Here is a 17,124-nt window from a genome sequence, read left to right on the forward strand (position 1 = left end):
GAATATACAATGTAGGACACAGAATATAGAATATAGAATACGGAATGCAAAATAAAGTATACAGAAGATAGAATACAGAACACAGAATATAGAATATGGAAAACAGAATACAAAACCCAGAATTGAGAATATGGAATGAAGAACACAGAATTAAAATATAGAAAACAGAATACTGAATATAGAATTTCAAATATATAATGTTGAACACAGAATTTAGAATATAGGATAAAGAATACTGAATATTGAATTTAGAATATAGAATGTAGAACACAGAATATAGAATACAGACTACGAATGCAGAATATAGAATATAGTGTAGAGAAATATGAACACAAATTATAGAATATAGAATAGAGAATATAGAAACCAGAATAAAGAATATGGAATGTAGAACAAAGAATTTAGAATATAGAATACAGAATACTGAATTTCGAATTTAGGATATAGAATGTAGAACACAGAATATGGAATTTAGAATATGGAATGCAGAATATTGAATACAGAATATAGAATGCAGAAAACAGAATTTAGAATATAGAATACAGATTACTGAATATAGAATTTAGAATATACAATGAAGAACACCGAATTTAGAATATAGAATACAGAATACTTAATATAGAATTTAGAATATACAATGTAGAACACTGAATATAGAATATAGAATACGGAATGCAGAATATAGAATACAGCAGATAGAATATAGAACACAGAATATAGAATATGGAAAACAGAATACAAAACCCAGAATTGAGAACATGGAATGAAGAAAACAGAATTTAGAATATAGAATACAGAATACTGGATATAGAATTTAGAATATAGAATGTAGAAAACAGAATATAGAATATAGACTACGGAATGCAGAATATAGGATATAGGATATAGAATTATAAACACAAATTATAGAATATAGAATAGAGAATATAGAACCCAGAATTAAGAACATGGAATGTAGAACACAGAATTTAGAATATAGAATACAAAATACTGAATTTCGAATTTAGAATATAGAATGTAGAACACAGAATATGGAATGTAGGATATGGAATGCAGAATATTGAATACAGAATATAGAATGTAGAACACAGTATATAGAATATAGACTAGAGAATATAGAACGCAGAATTTAGAACATGGAATGCAGAACACAGATTTTGGAATATAAAATACAGAATAGTGAATATAGAATTTAGAATATAGAATGTAGAACACAGAATAAAGATTATAGAGTAGAGAATATAGAACCCAGAATTTTGAACATGGAATTCCGAACACCGAATTTAGAATATAGAATACAGAATACTAAATATAGGATTTAGAGCATAGAATGCGGAACACAGAATTTACAATATAGAATACAGAATACTTAATATAGAATTTAGAACATAGAATGCGGAACACAGATTATAGAATATAGACTACGGTATGCACAATATAGAATAAAGAATATAGAATGATGGACACAAATTATAGTATATAGAATAGAGAATATAGAACCCAGAATTAAGAACATGGAATGTTGAACACAGAATTTAGAATATAGAGTACAGAATACTGAATTTCGAATTTAGAATATAGAATGTAGAACACAGAATAAAGAATATAGAATACAGAATATAGAACACAAAATTTAGAACATGGAATGCAGTACACAGAATTTAGAATATAGAATACAGAATACTGAATTTCGAATTTAGGATATAGAATGTAGAACACAGAATATGGAATGTAGAATATGGAATGCAGAATAATGAATACAGAATATACAATGTAGAACACAGAATTTAGAATATGGAAAACAGAATACAGAACCCAGAATTTAGAACATTGAATGCAGAAATAGGAATTTAGAATGTAGAATACAGAATACTGAATATAGAATTTAGAATATACAATGTAGGACACAGAATATAGAATATAGAATACGGAATGCAAAATAAAGTATACAGAAGATAGAATACAGAACACAAAATATAGAATATGGAAAACAGAATACAAAACACAGAATTGAGAATATGGAATGAAGAACACAGAATTTAGAATATAGAAAACAGAAAACTGAATGTAGAATTTCAAATATAGAATATTGAACACAGAATTTAGAATATAGGATAAAGAATACTGAATATTGAATTTAGAATATAGAATGTAGAACACAGTATATAGAATATAGATTAGAGAATATAGAACCCAGAATTTAGAACATGGAAGGCAGAACACAAAATTTAGAATATTGAATACAGAATACTGAATATAGAATTTAGAATATAGAATGTAGAACACAGAATATAGAATATAGACTACGGATGCAGAATATAGAATATAGTGTATAGAAATATGAACACAAATTATAGAATATAGAATAGAGAATATAGAAACCAGAATAAAGAATATGGAATGTAGAACAAAGAATTTAGAATATAGAATACAGAATACTGAATTTCGAATTTAGGATATAGAATGTAGAACACAGAATATGGAATTTAGAATATGGAATGCAGAATATTGAATACAGAATATAGAATGCAGAAAACATAATTTAGAATATAGAATACAGATTACTGAATATAGAATTTAGAATATACAATGAAGAACACCGAATTTAGAGTATAGAATACAGAATACTTAATATAGAATTTAGAATATACAATGTAGAACACTGAATATAGAATATAGAATACGGAATGCAGAATATAGAATACAGAAGATAGAATATAGAACACAGAATATAGAATATGGAAAACAGAATACAAAACCCAGAATTGAGAACATGGAATGAAGAACACAGAATTTAGAATATAGAAAACAGAATACTGAATATAGAATTTCAAATATAGAATGATGAACACAGAATTTAGAATATAGAATAAAGAATACTGAATATTGAATTAAGAATATAGAATGTAGAACAGTATATAGAATATAGATTAGAGAATATAGAACTCAGAATTTAGAACATGGAATACAGAACACAGAATTTAGAATATAGAATACAGAATACTGAATATAGAATTTAGAATATAGAATGTAGAAACAGAATATAGAATATAGACTACGGAATGCAGAATATAGGATATAGGATATAGAATTATAAACACAAATTATAGAATATAGAATAGAGAATATAGAACCCAGAATTAAGAACATGGAATGTAGAACACAGAATTTAGAATATAGAATACAAAATACTGAATTTCGAATTTAGAATATAGAATGTAGAACACAGAATATGGAATGTAGGATATGGAATGCAGAATATTGAATACAGAATATAGAATGTAGAACACAGTATATAGAATATAGACTAGAGAATATAGAACGCAGAATTTAGAACATGGAATGCAGAACACAGATTTTGGAATATAAAATACAGAATAGTGAATATAGAATTTAGAATATAGAATGTAGAACACAGAATAAAGATTATAGAGTAGAGAATATAGAACCCAGAATTTTGAACATGGAATTCCGAACACCGAATTTAGAATATAGAATACAGAATACTAAATATAGGATTTAGAGCATAGAATGCGGAACACAGAATTTACAATATAGAATACAGAATACTTAATATAGAATTTAGAACATAGAATGCGGAACACAGATTATAGAATATAGACTACGGTATGCACAATATAGAATAAAGAATATAGAATGATGGACACAAATTATAGTATATAGAATAGAGAATATAGAACCCAGAATTAAGAACATGGAATGTTGAACACAGAATTTAGAATATAGAGTACAGAATACTGAATTTCGAATTTAGAATATAGAGTGTAGAACACAGAATAAAGAATATAGAATACAGAATATAGAACACAAAATTTAGAACATGGAATGCAGTACACAGAATTTAGAATATAGAATACAGAATACTGAATTTCGAATTTAGGATATAGAATGTAGAACACAGAATATGGAATGTAGAATATGGAATGCAGAATAATGAATACAGAATATACAATGTAGAACACAGAATTTAGAATATGGAAAACAGAATACAGAACCCAGAATTTAGAACATTGAATGCAGAAATAGGAATTTAGAATGTAGAATACAGAATACTGAATATAGAATTTAGAATATACAATGTAGGACACAGAATACAGAATATGGAAAACGGAATGCAAAATAAAGTATAGAGAAGATAGAATACAGAACACAGAATATAGAATATGGAAAACAGAATACAAAACCCAGAATTGAGAATATGGAATGAAGAACACAGAATTAAAATATAGAAAACAGAATACTGAATATAGAATTTCAAATATATAATGTTGAACACAGAATTTAGAATATAGGATAAAGAATACTGAATATTGAATTTAGAATATAGAATGTAGAACACAGAATATAGAATACAGACTACGAATGCAGAATATAGAATATAGTGTAGAGAAATATGAACACAAATTATAGAATATAGAATAGAGAATATAGAAACCAGAATAAAGAATATGGAATGTAGAACAAAGAATTTAGAATATAGAATACAGAATACTGAATTTCGAATTTAGGATATAGAATGTAGAACACAGAATATGGAATTTAGAATATGGAATGCAGAATATTGAATACAGAATATAGAATGCAGAAAACAGAATTTAGAATATAGAATACAGATTACTGAATATAGAATTTAGAATATACAATGAAGAACACCGAATTTAGAATATAGAATACAGAATACTTAATATAGAATTTAGAATATACAATGTAGAACACTGAATATAGAATATAGAATACGGAATGCAGAATATAGAATACAGCAGATAGAATATAGAACACAGAATATAGAATATGGAAAACAGAATACAAAACCCAGAATTGAGAACATGGAATGAAGAAAACAGAATTTAGAATATAGAATACAGAATACTGGATATAGAATTTAGAATATAGAATGTAGAAAACAGAATATAGAATATAGACTACGGAATGCAGAATATAGGATATAGGATATAGAATTATAAACACAAATTATAGAATATAGAATAGAGAATATAGAACCCAGAATTAAGAACATGGAATGTAGAACACAGAATTTAGAATATAGAATACAAAATACTGAATTTCGAATTTAGAATATAGAATGTAGAACACAGAATATGGAATGTAGGATATGGAATGCAGAATATTGAATACAGAATATAGAATGTAGAACACAGTATATAGAATATAGACTAGAGAATATAGAACGCAGAATTTAGAACATGGAATGCAGAACACAGATTTTGGAATATAAAATACAGAATAGTGAATATAGAATTTAGAATATAGAATGTAGAACACAGAATAAAGATTATAGAGTAGAGAATATAGAACCCAGAATTTTGAACATGGAATTCCGAACACCGAATTTAGAATATAGAATACAGAATACTAAATATAGGATTTAGAGCATAGAATGCGGAACACAGAATTTACAATATAGAATACAGAATACTTAATATAGAATTTAGAACATAGAATGCGGAACACAGATTATAGAATATAGACTACGGTATGCACAATATAGAATAAAGAATATAGAATGATGGACACAAATTATAGTATATAGAATAGAGAATATAGAACCCAGAATTAAGAACATGGAATGTTGAACACAGAATTTAGAATATAGAGTACAGAATACTGAATTTCGAATTTAGAATATAGAATGTAGAACACAGAATAAAGAATATAGAATACAGAATATAGAACACAAAATTTAGAACATGGAATGCAGTACACAGAATTTAGAATATAGAATACAGAATACTGAATTTCGAATTTAGGATATAGAATGTAGAACACAGAATATGGAATGTAGAATATGGAATGCAGAATAATGAATACAGAATATACAATGTAGAACACAGAATTTAGAATATGGAAAACAGAATACAGAACCCAGAATTTAGAACATTGAATGCAGAAATAGGAATTTAGAATGTAGAATACAGAATACTGAATATAGAATTTAGAATATACAATGTAGGACACAGAATATAGAATATAGAATACGGAATGCAAAATAAAGTATACAGAAGATAGAATACAGAACACAAAATATAGAATATGGAAAACAGAATACAAAACACAGAATTGAGAATATGGAATGAAGAACACAGAATTTAGAATATAGAAAACAGAAAACTGAATGTAGAATTTCAAATATAGAATATTGAACACAGAATTTAGAATATAGGATAAAGAATACTGAATATTGAATTTAGAATATAGAATGTAGAACACAGTATATAGAATATAGATTAGAGAATATAGAACCCAGAATTTAGAACATGGAAGGCAGAACACAAAATTTAGAATATTGAATACAGAATACTGAATATAGAATTTAGAATATAGAATGTAGAACACAGAATATAGAATATAGACTACGGATGCAGAATATAGAATATAGTGTATAGAAATATGAACACAAATTATAGAATATAGAATAGAGAATATAGAAACCAGAATAAAGAATATGGAATGTAGAACAAAGAATTTAGAATATAGAATACAGAATACTGAATTTCGAATTTAGGATATAGAATGTAGAACACAGAATATGGAATTTAGAATATGGAATGCAGAATATTGAATACAGAATATAGAATGCAGAAAACATAATTTAGAATATAGAATACAGATTACTGAATATAGAATTTAGAATATACAATGAAGAACACCGAATTTAGAGTATAGAATACAGAATACTTAATATAGAATTTAGAATATACAATGTAGAACACTGAATATAGAATATAGAATACGGAATGCAGAATATAGAATACAGAAGATAGAATATAGAACACAGAATATAGAATATGGAAAACAGAATACAAAACCCAGAATTGAGAACATGGAATGAAGAACACAGAATTTAGAATATAGAAAACAGAATACTGAATATAGAATTTCAAATATAGAATGATGAACACAGAATTTAGAATATAGAATAAAGAATACTGAATATTGAATTAAGAATATAGAATGTAGAACAGTATATAGAATATAGATTAGAGAATATAGAACTCAGAATTTAGAACATGGAATACAGAACACAGAATTTAGAATATAGAATACAGAATACTGAATATAGAATTTAGAATATAGAATGTAGAAACAGAATATAGAATATAGACTACGGAATGCAGAATATAGGATATAGGATATAGAATTATAAACACAAATTATAGAATATAGAATAGAGAATATAGAACCCAGAATTAAGAACATGGAATGTAGAACACAGAATTTAGAATATAGAATACAAAATACTGAATTTCGAATTTAGAATATAGAATGTAGAACACAGAATATGGAATGTAGGATATGGAATGCAGAATATTGAATACAGAATATAGAATGTAGAACACAGTATATAGAATATAGATTAGAGAATATAGAACGCAGAATTTAGAACATGGAATGCAGAACACAGAATTTGGAATATAAAATACAGAATAGTGAATATAGAATTTAGAATATAGAATGTAGAACACAGAATAAAGATTATAGAGTAGAGAATATAGAACCCAGAATTTCGAACATGGAATTCCGAACACCGAATTTAGAATATAGAATACAGAATACTAAATATAGGATTTAGAGCATAGAATGCGGAACACAGAATTTACAATATAGAATACAGAATACTTAATATAGAATTTAGAACATAGAATGCGGAACACAGATTATAGAATATAGACTACGGTATGCACAATATAGAATAAAGAATATAGAATGATGGACACAAATTATAGTATATAGAATAGAGAATATAGAACCCAGAATTAAGAACATGGAATGTTGAACACAGAATTTAGAATATAGAGTACAGAATACTGAATTTCGAATTTAGAATATAGAGTGTAGAACACAGAATAAAGAATATAGAATACAGAATATAGAACACAAAATTTAGAACATGGAATGCAGTACACAGAATTTGGAATATAGAATACAGAATACTGAATTTCGAATTTAGGATATAGAATGTAGAACACAGAATATGGAATGTAGAATATGGAATGCAGAATAATGAATACAGAATATACAATGTAGAACACAGAATTTAGAATATGGAAAACAGAATACAGAACCCAGAATTTAGAACATTTAATGCAGAAATAGGAATTTAGAATGTAGAATACAGAATACTGAATATAGAATTTAGAATATACAATGTAGGACACAGAATATAGAATATAGAATACGGAATGCAAAATAAAGTATACAGAAGATAGAATACAGAACACAGAATATAGAATATGGAAAACAGAATACAAAACCCAGAATTGAGAATATGGAATGAAGAACACAGAATTAAAATATAGAAAACAGAATACTGAATATAGAATTTCAAATATATAATGTTGAACACAGAATTTAGAATATAGGATAAAGAATACTGAATATTGAATTTAGAATATAGAATGTAGAACACAGAATATAGAATACAGACTACGAATGCAGAATATAGAATATAGTGTAGAGAAATATGAACACAAATTATAGAATATAGAATAGAGAATATAGAAACCAGAATAAAGAATATGGAATGTAGAACAAAGAATTTAGAATATAGAATACAGAATACTGAATTTCGAATTTAGGATATAGAATGTAGAACACAGAATATGGAATTTAGAATATGGAATGCAGAATATTGAATACAGAATATAGAATGCAGAAAACAGAATTTAGAATATAGAATACAGATTACTGAATATAGAATTTAGAATATACAATGAAGAACACCGAATTTAGAATATAGAATACAGAATACTTAATATAGAATTTAGAATATACAATGTAGAACACTGAATATAGAATATAGAATACGGAATGCAGAATATAGAATACAGCAGATAGAATATAGAACACAGAATATAGAATATGGAAAACAGAATACAAAACCCAGAATTGAGAACATGGAATGAAGAAAACAGAATTTAGAATATAGAATACAGAATACTGGATATAGAATTTAGAATATAGAATGTAGAAAACAGAATATAGAATATAGACTACGGAATGCAGAATATAGGATATAGGATATAGAATTATAAACACAAATTATAGAATATAGAATAGAGAATATAGAACCCAGAATTAAGAACATGGAATGTAGAACACAGAATTTAGAATATAGAATACAAAATACTGAATTTCGAATTTAGAATATAGAATGTAGAACACAGAATATGGAATGTAGGATATGGAATGCAGAATATTGAATACAGAATATAGAATGTAGAACACAGTATATAGAATATAGACTAGAGAATATAGAACGCAGAATTTAGAACATGGAATGCAGAACACAGATTTTGGAATATAAAATACAGAATAGTGAATATAGAATTTAGAATATAGAATGTAGAACACAGAATAAAGATTATAGAGTAGAGAATATAGAACCCAGAATTTTGAACATGGAATTCCGAACACCGAATTTAGAATATAGAATACAGAATACTAAATATAGGATTTAGAGCATAGAATGCGGAACACAGAATTTACAATATAGAATACAGAATACTTAATATAGAATTTAGAACATAGAATGCGGAACACAGATTATAGAATATAGACTACGGTATGCACAATATAGAATAAAGAATATAGAATGATGGACACAAATTATAGTATATAGAATAGAGAATATAGAACCCAGAATTAAGAACATGGAATGTTGAACACAGAATTTAGAATATAGAGTACAGAATACTGAATTTCGAATTTAGAATATAGAATGTAGAACACAGAATAAAGAATATAGAATACAGAATATAGAACACAAAATTTAGAACATGGAATGCAGTACACAGAATTTAGAATATAGAATACAGAATACTGAATTTCGAATTTAGGATATAGAATGTAGAACACAGAATATGGAATGTAGAATATGGAATGCAGAATAATGAATACAGAATATACAATGTAGAACACAGAATTTAGAATATGGAAAACAGAATACAGAACCCAGAATTTAGAACATTGAATGCAGAAATAGGAATTTAGAATGTAGAATACAGAATACTGAATATAGAATTTAGAATATACAATGTAGGACACAGAATACAGAATATGGAAAACGGAATGCAAAATAAAGTATAGAGAAGATAGAATACAGAACACAGAATATAGAATATGGAAAACAGAATACAAAACCCAGAATTGAGAATATGGAATGAAGAACACAGAATTAAAATATAGAAAACAGAATACTGAATATAGAATTTCAAATATATAATGTTGAACACAGAATTTAGAATATAGGATAAAGAATACTGAATATTGAATTTAGAATATAGAATGTAGAACACAGAATATAGAATACAGACTACGAATGCAGAATATAGAATATAGTGTAGAGAAATATGAACACAAATTATAGAATATAGAATAGAGAATATAGAAACCAGAATAAAGAATATGGAATGTAGAACAAAGAATTTAGAATATAGAATACAGAATACTGAATTTCGAATTTAGGATATAGAATGTAGAACACAGAATATGGAATTTAGAATATGGAATGCAGAATATTGAATACAGAATATAGAATGCAGAAAACAGAATTTAGAATATAGAATACAGATTACTGAATATAGAATTTAGAATATACAATGAAGAACACCGAATTTAGAATATAGAATACAGAATACTTAATATAGAATTTAGAATATACAATGTAGAACACTGAATATAGAATATAGAATACGGAATGCAGAATATAGAATACAGCAGATAGAATATAGAACACAGAATATAGAATATGGAAAACAGAATACAAAACCCAGAATTGAGAACATGGAATGAAGAAAACAGAATTTAGAATATAGAATACAGAATACTGGATATAGAATTTAGAATATAGAATGTAGAAAACAGAATATAGAATATAGACTACGGAATGCAGAATATAGGATATAGGATATAGAATTATAAACACAAATTATAGAATATAGAATAGAGAATATAGAACCCAGAATTAAGAACATGGAATGTAGAACACAGAATTTAGAATATAGAATACAAAATACTGAATTTCGAATTTAGAATATAGAATGTAGAACACAGAATATGGAATGTAGGATATGGAATGCAGAATATTGAATACAGAATATAGAATGTAGAACACAGTATATAGAATATAGACTAGAGAATATAGAACGCAGAATTTAGAACATGGAATGCAGAACACAGATTTTGGAATATAAAATACAGAATAGTGAATATAGAATTTAGAATATAGAATGTAGAACACAGAATAAAGATTATAGAGTAGAGAATATAGAACCCAGAATTTTGAACATGGAATTCCGAACACCGAATTTAGAATATAGAATACAGAATACTAAATATAGGATTTAGAGCATAGAATGCGGAACACAGAATTTACAATATAGAATACAGAATACTTAATATAGAATTTAGAACATAGAATGCGGAACACAGATTATAGAATATAGACTACGGTATGCACAATATAGAATAAAGAATATAGAATGATGGACACAAATTATAGTATATAGAATAGAGAATATAGAACCCAGAATTAAGAACATGGAATGTTGAACACAGAATTTAGAATATAGAGTACAGAATACTGAATTTCGAATTTAGAATATAGAGTGTAGAACACAGAATAAAGAATATAGAATACAGAATATAGAACACAAAATTTAGAACATGGAATGCAGTACACAGAATTTGGAATATAGAATACAGAATACTGAATTTCGAATTTAGGATATAGAATGTAGAACACAGAATATGGAATGTAGAATATGGAATGCAGAATAATGAATACAGAATATACAATGTAGAACACAGAATTTAGAATATGGAAAACAGAATACAGAACCCAGAATTTAGAACATTTAATGCAGAAATAGGAATTTAGAATGTAGAATACAGAATACTGAATATAGAATTTAGAATATACAATGTAGGACACAGAATATAGAATATAGAATACGGAATGCAAAATAAAGTATACAGAAGATAGAATACAGAACACAGAATATAGAATATGGAAAACAGAATACAAAACCCAGAATTGAGAATATGGAATGAAGAACACAGAATTAAAATATAGAAAACAGAATACTGAATATAGAATTTCAAATATATAATGTTGAACACAGAATTTAGAATATAGGATAAAGAATACTGAATATTGAATTTAGAATATAGAATGTAGAACACAGAATATAGAATACAGACTACGAATGCAGAATATAGAATATAGTGTAGAGAAATATGAACACAAATTATAGAATATAGAATAGAGAATATAGAAACCAGAATAAAGAATATGGAATGTAGAACAAAGAATTTAGAATATAGAATACAGAATACTGAATTTCGAATTTAGGATATAGAATGTAGAACACAGAATATGGAATTTAGAATATGGAATGCAGAATATTGAATACAGAATATAGAATGCAGAAAACAGAATTTAGAATATAGAATACAGATTACTGAATATAGAATTTAGAATATACAATGAAGAACACCGAATTTAGAATATAGAATACAGAATACTTAATATAGAATTTAGAATATACAATGTAGAACACTGAATATAGAATATAGAATACGGAATGCAGAATATAGAATACAGCAGATAGAATATAGAACACAGAATATAGAATATGGAAAACAGAATACAAAACCCAGAATTGAGAACATGGAATGAAGAAAACAGAATTTAGAATATAGAATACAGAATACTGGATATAGAATTTAGAATATAGAATGTAGAAAACAGAATATAGAATATAGACTACGGAATGCAGAATATAGGATATAGGATATAGAATTATAAACACAAATTATAGAATATAGAATAGAGAATATAGAACCCAGAATTAAGAACATGGAATGTAGAACACAGAATTTAGAATATAGAATACAAAATACTGAATTTCGAATTTAGAATATAGAATGTAGAACACAGAATATGGAATGTAGGATATGGAATGCAGAATATTGAATACAGAATATAGAATGTAGAACACAGTATATAGAATATAGACTAGAGAATATAGAACGCAGAATTTAGAACATGGAATGCAGAACACAGATTTTGGAATATAAAATACAGAATAGTGAATATAGAATTTAGAATATAGAATGTAGAACACAGAATAAAGATTATAGAGTAGAGAATATAGAACCCAGAATTTTGAACATGGAATTCCGAACACCGAATTTAGAATATAGAATACAGAATACTAAATATAGGATTTAGAGCATAGAATGCGGAACACAGAATTTACAATATAGAATACAGAATACTTAATATAGAATTTAGAACATAGAATGCGGAACACAGATTATAGAATATAGACTACGGTATGCACAATATAGAATAAAGAATATAGAATGATGGACACAAATTATAGTATATAGAATAGAGAATATAGAACCCAGAATTAAGAACATGGAATGTTGAACACAGAATTTAGAATATAGAGTACAGAATACTGAATTTCGAATTTAGAATATAGAATGTAGAACACAGAATAAAGAATATAGAATACAGAATATAGAACACAAAATTTAGAACATGGAATGCAGTACACAGAATTTAGAATATAGAATACAGAATACTGAATTTCGAATTTAGGATATAGAATGTAGAACACAGAATATGGAATGTAGAATATGGAATGCAGAATAATGAATACAGAATATACAATGTAGAACACAGAATTTAGAATATGGAAAACAGAATACAGAACCCAGAATTTAGAACATTGAATGCAGAACTAGGAATTTAGAATGTAGAATACAGAATACTGAATATAGAATTTAGAATATACAATGTAGGACACAGAATATAGAATATAGAATACGGAATGCAAAATAAAGTATACAGAAGATAGAATACAGAACACAAAATATAGAATATGGAAAACAGAATACAAAACACAGAATTGAGAATATGGAATGAAGAACACAGAATTTAGAATATAGAAAACAGAAAACTGAATGTAGAATTTCAAATATAGAATATTGAACACAGAATTTAGAATATAGGATAAAGAATACTGAATATTGAATTTAGAATATAGAATGTAGAACACAGTATATAGAATATAGATTAGAGAATATAGAACCCAGAATTTAGAACATGGAAGGCAGAACACAAAATTTAGAATATTGAATACAGAATACTGAATATAGAATTTAGAATATAGAATGTAGAACACAGAATATAGAATATAGACTACGGATGCAGAATATAGAATATAGTGTATAGAAATATGAACACAAATTATAGAATATAGAATAGAGAATATAGAAACCAGAATAAAGAATATGGAATGTAGAACAAAGAATTTAGAATATAGAATACAGAATACTGAATTTCGAATTTAGGATATAGAATGTAGAACACAGAATATGGAATGTAGAATATGGAATGCAGAATAATGAATACAGAATATACAATGTAGAACACAGAATTTAGAATATGGAAAACAGAATACAGAACCCAGAATTTAGAACATTTAATGCAGAAATAGGAATTTAGAATGTAGAATACAGAATACTGAATATAGAATTTAGAATATACAATGTAGGACACAGAATATAGAATATAGAATACGGAATGCAAAATAAAGTATACAGAAGATAGAATACAGAACACAGAATATAGAATATGGAAAACAGAATACAAAACCCAGAATTGAGAATATGGAATGAAGAACACAGAATTAAAATATAGAAAACAGAATACTGAATATAGAATTTCAAATATATAATGTTGAACACAGAATTTAGAATATAGGATAAAGAATACTGAATATTGAATTTAGAATATAGAATGTAGAACACAGAATATAGAATACAGACTACGAATGCAGAATATAGAATATAGTGTAGAGAAATATGAACACAAATTATAGAATATAGAATAGAGAATATAGAAACCAGAATAAAGAATATGGAATGTAGAACAAAGAATTTAGAATATAGAATACAGAATACTGAATTTCGAATTTAGGATATAGAATGTAGAACACAGAATATGGAATTTAGAATATGGAATGCAGAATATTGAATACAGAATATAGAATGCAGAAAACAGAATTTAGAATATAGAATACAGATTACTGAATATAGAATTTAGAATATACAATGAAGAACACCGAATTTAGAATATAGAATACAGAATACTTAATATAGAATTTAGAATATACAATGTAGAACACTGAATATAGAATATAGAATACGGAATGCAGAATATAGAATACAGCAGATAGAATATAGAACACAGAATATAGAATATGGAAAACAGAATACAAAACCCAGAATTGAGAACATGGAATGAAGAAAACAGAATTTAGAATATAGAATACAGAATACTGGATATAGAATTTAGAATATAGAATGTAGAAAACAGAATATAGAATATAGACTACGGAATGCAGAATATAGGATATAGGATATAGAATTATAAACACAAATTATAGAATATAGAATAGAGAATATAGAACCCAGAATTAAGAACATGGAATGTAGAACACAGAATTTAGAATATAGAATACAAAATACTGAATTTCGAATTTAGAATATAGAATGTAGAACACAGAATATGGAATGTAGGATATGGAATGCAGAATATTGAATACAGAATATAGAATGTAGAACACAGTATATAGAATATAGACTAGAGAATATAGAACGCAGAATTTAGAACATGGAATGCAGAACACAGATTTTGGAATATAAAATACAGAATAGTGAATATAGAATTTAGAATATAGAATGTAGAACACAGAATAAAGATTATAGAGTAGAGAATATAGAACCCAGAATTTTGAACATGGAATTCCGAACACCGAATTTAGAATATAGAATACAGAATACTAAATATAGGATTTAGAGCATAGAATGCGGAACACAGAATTTACAATATAGAATACAGAATACTTAATATAGAATTTAGAACATAGAATGCGGAACACAGATTATAGAATATAGACTACGGTATGCACAATATAGAATAAAGAATATAGAATGATGGACACAAATTATAGTATATAGAATAGAGAATATAGAACCCAGAATTAAGAACATGGAATGTTGAACACAGAATTTAGAATATAGAGTACAGAATACTGAATTTCGAATTTAGAATATAGAATGTAGAACACAGAATAAAGAATATAGAATACAGAATATAGAACACAAAATTTAGAACATGGAATGCAGTACACAGAATTTAGAATATAGAATACAGAATACTGAATTTCGAATTTAGGATATAGAATGTAGAACACAGAATATGGAATGTAGAATATGGAATGCAGAATAATGAATACAGAATATACAATGTAGAACACAGAATTTAGAATATGGAAAACAGAATACAGAACCCAGAATTTAGAACATTGAATGCAGAACTAGGAATTTAGAATGTAGAATACAGAATACTGAATATAGAATTTAGAATATACAATGTAGGACACAGAATATAGAATATAGAATACGGAATGCAAAATAAAGTATACAGAAGATAGAATACAGAACACAAAATATAGAATATGGAAAACAGAATACAAAACACAGAATTGAGAATATGGAATGAAGAACACAGAATTTAGAATATAGAAAACAGAAAACTGAATGTAGAATTTCAAATATAGAATATTGAACACAGAATTTAGAATATAGGATAAAGAATACTGAATATTGAATTTAGAATATAGAATGTAGAACACAGTATATAGAATATAGATTAGAGAATATAGAACCCAGAATTTAGAACATGGAAGGCAGAACACAAAATTTAGAATATTGAATACAGAATACTGAATATAGAATTTAGAATATAGAATGTAGAACACAGAATATAGAATATAGACTACGGATGCAGAATATAGAATATAGTGTATAGAAATATGAACACAAATTATAGAATATAGAATAGAGAATATAGAAACCAGAATAAAGAATATGGAATGTAGAACAAAGAATTTAGAATATAGAATACAGAATACTGAATTTCGAATTTAGGATATAGAATGTAGAACACAGAATATGGAATTTAGAATATGGAATGCAGAATATTGAATACAGAATATAGAA

Source organism: Vicugna pacos, unplaced genomic scaffold, assembly GCF_048564905.1.
Source record: "Vicugna pacos unplaced genomic scaffold, VicPac4 scaffold_16, whole genome shotgun sequence".
NCBI lineage: Eukaryota > Metazoa > Chordata > Mammalia > Artiodactyla > Camelidae > Vicugna > Vicugna pacos.